This window comes from Herpailurus yagouaroundi, unplaced genomic scaffold, assembly GCF_014898765.1.
Source record: "Herpailurus yagouaroundi ecotype Mexico unplaced genomic scaffold, PumYag 185, whole genome shotgun sequence".
NCBI lineage: Eukaryota > Metazoa > Chordata > Mammalia > Carnivora > Felidae > Herpailurus > Herpailurus yagouaroundi.
The window spans coordinates 21344593-21351118 of NW_024412416.1; the positions used below are offsets into that span (position 1 = coordinate 21344593).

The window sequence follows — 6526 nt, forward strand, 5'->3', positions numbered from 1 at the left end:
CCCCCCCCCCCACGGGACCCTGGGGAGCACACAGATTCCCGGGAGCGCCCCGGACCTGCCGGATCGGGAGCCGTAGTGGTCTAGTCCTCTGGCAGGTCGAACAGGTGACGGCGAGCTCCACCGCGCCCGCACTCTGCCCCCGGCGCCGCGCTGCCCCCTGGCGGGCTCGGGAGCTCGTGCCGCGTGGTGGGGCCGAGGCGACCGCGCCCTGCTCGGCCCCGCGCGGCCGCGTGCGGAGGCCCCAGGCGAGAAGCCCTCGGGGATCACAGCCTCTAGGGAAAGCCCCATCTGGGAGGGGAAGCTCCCCCACCGCAGACCCCCCAGTCGTGAGCTGCATTCCAGGTCTCCAGTCTCTTGTAACCACCCATCACCCTTGTTTCTAATGCCCAGTGCGACCTGAGCCCTCCACTGCTGACCTCCCCTACCTGGGGCCTCGCCCGAGCCTCCTCTCTCCTCGCTGTCCTGAATGCAAAGGGCCCTAACCTCGTCCATTTCCAGATACACACACACATCCCAAACAAAGTCGGTGATGGCCCCCCCCCCCCCCGCCCAGAATGTGAATAATCCCCCCTGAAGTCCTTGAAGGTTGTGCTGGAGACGCTAGTGTCACCTTTGACCCCTCTGGCCTTTTCATTCAGTCCTGGGGCAGATGTAAGCTGTGGGCTATACCTGGATGCCTTGTGCACAGGGTGCCTTGTATGCTCACGGCAGAGGCTCAGGTACCTCCTCCCCCATATCCTGCTTATTTGCCTTCTGTTTTCTTTTCTCCTTTGGCTTGATTAGGGTGAAAACGAGGAGGGCCGCAAAAGGAAGAGGAGGCCTGGGTGGGGGAAGGGGTTCCTGCAGCTCTGAGGGGCAGAGCTGAGACCCTGAGGAGAAAGAGCTGGGTAAAGCTAAATCCTGAGCCTGACTGGCACTAACAGCAGACTTGGTGTGGACTTCCTGTAGCCTTGGGCAACCTTCCACTCCCCAAACCTCTCTCCCAGCCCAATAAACACTCACAATGACCCAGAGGGCCAGAGCCTCCCCTTAGAGGAGAAGCTGGTCCTGGCAGGGCAGCTTTGTAGCCCAAGTGCCAAACAAAAGCAGAAACGGCAGAGCCCAAAAGCAGGCCAGGGGCAGATTCCTGACCTACTGCCCCTTGCCGCTTGAGGTGGGCTTGTCTCCACTGTTTGTGTTCCACCTACTTAAATATGCTGTTCATCTAGCCAACAAAAAGTTCAGCTTCATCTAGCCTTCTAGGGGCCCAGCTTCCCACCCCACCCCCCACCCTGAATGTCAATCACTGGATAGCAACAATTGGGAGGAAATGATTCCATAGCCTTAAATGTCAAGTATGGAGGGGCGCCTGGGTGGCGCAGTCGGTTGAGCGTCCAACTTCAGCCAGGTCACGATCTCGCGGTCCGTGAGTTCGAGCCCCGCGTCAGGCTCTGAGCTGGGCTGATGGCTCAGAGCCTGGACCCTGTTTCCGATTCTGTGTCTCCCTCTCTCTCTGCCCCTCCCCCGTTCATGCTCTGTCTCTCTCTGTCCCAAAAATAAATAAATGTTGAAAAAAAAAATTTTTTTTTAAATGTCAAGTATGGAATACAAATGCTTTCATCTTCTTGCCTTTCTCCCATGTGGTCAAATCCTGTAGGAAACCAGACACCTATGCCTAGAGATGATCTGCACAGCCTTGTGCATCTGTGGATAGGGGTGGGTGGCCAATTCTGACCTGTTCCCTTCAACAACTCTCCTGAAACTCTTCCCATGGGCAGCCTCTGGGCTAACCCTGGTGTTGGACCCCATCCCTTCACGCAGGAGCAGTAGTGGCTGATGTCCACATTCCACAGGGTCAAAGGCACAGGCCTGCCTCCACCTAACTCAGGACTCCTAAATCTGGTGAGCCGTAGCCAACCGTCACTATTGAGAGAATTTTGAAAGAATTTTGGAGCAGAAAAGGCCTCTGTGTCTTCCACAAAACTAAAAAGCCATAACATAAAAGATGCTAAATTTGACTTCAGAAAACTTCCTACATAGCAATCATCACCATAAGCAAAGTCAACACAAATAAGGAACAAAATACTGTATTTGCAACTCAGATCACTAACAGTTCATTTCCCTAATATATACATAGCATCAAAAATAGATAAGAAAAAAGAACAATTCAATAGAAAAGAAACAGACAAAGATATGGAGCAAACAGTTCACAGGAAAAGAAATACAAATGACTTTTAAACATCTGAAAAGGTATCCTTCTTATTCATAATTAGAAATGTGAATTTAAAAATACACCTAGGGGCACCTGGGTGGCTCAGTGGGTTGAGCATCAGAGTTGGCTCAGGTCATGACCTCAAGGCTTGTGAGTTCAAGCCCTGCGTCGGGCTCTGTGCTAACAGCTCAGAGCCTGGAGTTTGCTTCAGATTCTGTGTCTCCCCCCCCTCAAAAATAAACATTAAACACACACACACACACACACACACACACACACACACACGCCTAAACACCATAATTTTTACCTATCAGAGACCCAGGAGTGCATCAACAAAATATATCCTGAGGGCGAGGGGAAATTTTGGAAGCCTGCACTGCTCCTGGGAGTAAAAATTGGTACAACTTCAATAGAGGAAAATTAGATCACTTCTATTGAAATTACAAGTGCACAAGCCCTTTGACCTAAAAATTCGGTTCCTAGGAATTTTTATACACATATACTACACACATGGAAGATAGCCATGAGCAGAGTTGTGTTGTTTGTGTGGTAAATGCCTGCAAATAGCCTTGATACCCATGAATGGGGGACTCTTCAAAACGTGAGGCACATCTACTCAAATTATATGCAGCCATAAAAGGAGGGAACAAGGAAATATGATGAATTAACATGGAACATTCAAGATATATTGTTTGAGAAAAAAGAACAAAGAGAAGAAGGTGTATGTGACATGCCCGTGTGTGTAAAACAGACAAGAAAAAAGAGCATATGCATGTGTGTAAGCAATCATAAAGCCTCTGTTGAAGGATCATAAGAAACTAATAAATGTTGGTCATCTATGGAAAGGAAACTGGTGGCTAGAGCAGAAATGACAGAATGACCTTTTACAGATTATATTTTTTGAAGTATATAATATTATTTATCTTAAAACAAAAATTTAAATTATCTCTCATAACCATGATTCTTAACCCTTTGTTTTTTAATGCTTTATTTTCGAAAGAGAGGGGGAGAGACAGAGCATGAGCTGGGGAGGGGCAGAGAGAGAGGAAGACACAGAATCCGAAGCAGCCTCCAGGTTCTGAGCTGTCAGCACAGAGCCCCTTGCAGGGCTGGAGATCATGACCTGAGCTGAAGTCTGACACTCAACCAGCTAAGCCACCCAGGTGCCCTGATTCTTAACCCTTTAAAGGGTAACAGATTTTTGAAATCTCTGGTCCTTTCCCAAAGGGAAAAAAATATATATATAAGACACTCTGATCCAGAAACTAAAGTACATACACTGCCATGACTCCAAGATAGGACCACAGGGCCATGCCACCTACCGCCACTTGGTGGCACCATTCATGAATTGCAAGCTTGGTGCCAATACCATTCAGACCAAAGGATCTCCTTGCCAGGACAGATTTCCTATAGGGCATTTATAAAGTGGAGCCAAAAACTTGTCAATTCCTCAGCACTCACCATAACTTAGTTGTAAAAAACAACACACGCCTTCCTTATATAGGGCAGAAGATTAATGCTCTGCCTTGTTGGCTGGGGAGGACCTTCCCTTATAAAACTCCTGCATGACAGAATATTAATTTTTCTTCCTAAGCTGAGTGTATAAATGGGTTTGACTGATAAAGACATGTCCTCTGTCTGTGGGAGGGTAGACTGATAAAGACATGTCCTCTGTCTTTGGGGAGGGTAGAACAATTCATCTCCCATAAAGCTACCACTAGGCCATGTTGGGTCTCCCCTCTCTTGTAATTCTGCACACTTGAGCTTTTCTTCCTTACCCCTTCAACTCTTCATCCTTGTGTGGTCAAAATACCTTGCACTGGCAGCCAAGGGTCCTCAGTTCTGACACCAGCTAAGGCACCAGCCAGGACAAGGCCTCAGGTAGATCACCTGGAGCCTCAGTGGTATAGTTTCCTCCTCTGTTCAGGTGAGGAAGTTGGCCCCCCAAATCCCCAAGGTTCCTGATGTATCAGAAGAAATGTCATCTAAACTACCCCTGGAGAATCTCTTCATTCTTTTTTTTTCAGGATTTAAGTCAGTGGGAAAATTCACCAACCACAACACACTCTGGTTCTTCCAAGACCCAGTGCTTTACTTTAGAAAACACAGAGATAGAGTTGCCTGGGTGGCTCAGTCAGTTAAGCGTCGGCTTCAGCTCAGGTCAAGATCCCACCATTGGTGAGCTCAAGCCCCTCATCAGACTCTGTGCTAACAGCTCGGAGCCTGGAGCCTATTTCAGATTCTGTGTCTGCCCCTCCCCCACTTGCACTCTGTCTCTTTCTCTCTCAAAAATAAATAAACATTAAACAAAAATTTAGAAGACACAGAGACACATAGCATGAAAATGCCTTGACAACCGTGGAAACAAAATATCTTCCTAAAAAGGAAATACTATTGATTTTTGTTTTTTTTTTTTACCGATTTCAGAACACAGATTCTGCACCAAATTCCAGACTTTTATAGCAATAAATGGATTATTATAAACAATGAAACCTCTGCCTCCTGACCATCCAGATCCTGGCCTTGGGAGCTACAGAGAAAAGGATCCGGGAACGTTGGAGCACAGTGCTTACCCTTGCATTGGACCTTTGAAGAGGGACCCATCGTGTGGGTGCTGGCATGAGTCTGGGAAAAGCAGAGGTCTGTTGTTTCTATGAGAGAAGATGCCCATTGCGTTTTGATAACAGCACAGGGCAAGAAATCACCACAGTGCAGACCTTCTTTATCGTATAGACTCTCTAGTGTAGATAATGGAGGGGAGATAGTAGAGACCGTGAGGTATGAATGTGGGTAGTATGTTGGTGCAGATGGGAGGTAGATCGTGCAGCAGAGAGAGCAGAGTGGACCAAGTGTGATACAGTGTGGACAGTCACTTGAGCATGCCTACTTACAAGGAATGGGACATGTCACCACCAACAATCTCAGTGGGGTACAGAGGATGGGCCAGATCATGACAGGCACGAGGCTTCTCTGAAACCCTTTATTACATGATCTTGATCAAGGGGGAAGGGCATCGGAGGTAGGTCAGTCTTCCCAAGGAGGTGGGGCCTCTTGGTTGGAAAGGACTGTGACTCCAACTGCTGTTCTCTGAGATGCAACAGGAAGGAAGTCTCAGGGGGACAGGATGACCCAGATTGAAACCTGGAGGGGCATCTGCGACAGGACTCCAGGACCCACCCTGACAGTTCTAGAGAGGTCTGCTTTGGGCGTGTCCAGAGGGCATGTGTTTGGGGATCAGTGGCCAGGCATGGCCATAGACTGGGGGCAGAGTCCACTGCACAACTTCATCAGAGGGGGGACCAAGCGGGGCCAAGAGGACCGGCAGGACCCATCTTGAGGGCTCTTGTTGGTATCGAGAAGCTTCTGCCTTCAAGGTCTGACTGCACCTGTTCTGGATCTGCTGAGCATTTGGAAGGGATCTGCACCCCTTCAGCAAGAACAGTTTCAAACAAGATGCTGATCACAGACTGAGCATTAACAATTAACAAGAAAAGGTAAAGGAGCAGTAGCCTCGATTTGTAACTGGTATTTGTGAGGCGGGTGGTATGATAGGGTAACACATCCTTGGCTCTGGGCTATGGGGTTCATCTTTTTGCTTTTCCCTAAGCACCAAGACCATCAGATAGTTTGTGTAGCAATGAGTTGCCCTTTTTCTGGTAATGGCCACACAGATGTTCCTCTGAGGAACTGCACTTCCCTTATCCTCAGTCCCTGTAGCTTAGGAGAAGGGGCCCCTCCGGCCCACTCACCCCTCCCATGGAATGGGTACCTGGAACGGGCATGAGTTGGGTCAACCCAAATCTGTATGTTCTTTCCCCCTGACTTTGGGGCTTTGCTCAGGGGTAGGTATGCGACCCAAGTAAGTCCCTTAAGATTTAGTCCTGGGGCACCTGGGTGGCTCAGTCAGTTAAGAGTCCAACTCTTGCTTTGGCTCAGGTCATGATCTTTCGGTTTCATGAGTTTCGGCCCCACATCAGGCTCTGTACAGTGTGGAGCCTGCTTGGGATTCTCCCTCTCTCTTTCTCTCTCTCTCTCTTTCCCTCTCTCTCTACCCCTTCCCCCACTCATGCTGTCTCTGTCTCTTTCAAAGTAAATAAATGAACTTTAAATTTTTTTTTAAATAAAAAACAGAAAGATTTAGTCTGAGGACTTTTGCTGAAAGTACTGTGAAAGAGACACACTTTCCACTGAGATTGTACACAGTAAGGATAATGCAAGCCTAGAGCTGTCAGGGCCCCCACGTGAATGGGGCCTGCTACAGACTAAAGCTAAGACAGAGGAAAGCAGGGCTGAAGGGAGGAGTAGGCCATGATGACCTCATTTGAAGCTCAGGAT

At 48.5% G+C, this 6526-nt stretch overlaps 1 protein-coding gene across 3 annotated transcripts in view; it reads right to left on the reverse strand.

Annotated features, from left to right (window-relative positions):
- The window catches only part of APBA2 (amyloid beta precursor protein binding family A member 2), a 273496-nt gene extending 273420 nt beyond the window's left edge, over window positions 1-76 (reverse strand). For 2 of the 3 annotated variants that reach the window (XM_040493826.1, XM_040493824.1), the window contains exon 1: window positions 56-76. The gene's annotated coding sequence lies outside the window, so the exon portion shown is untranslated. The remainder of the gene's footprint in view (window positions 1-55) is intronic. The other variant, XM_040493825.1, reaches the window with a different exon arrangement.
- Window positions 77-6526: the final 6450 nt, after the last annotated feature.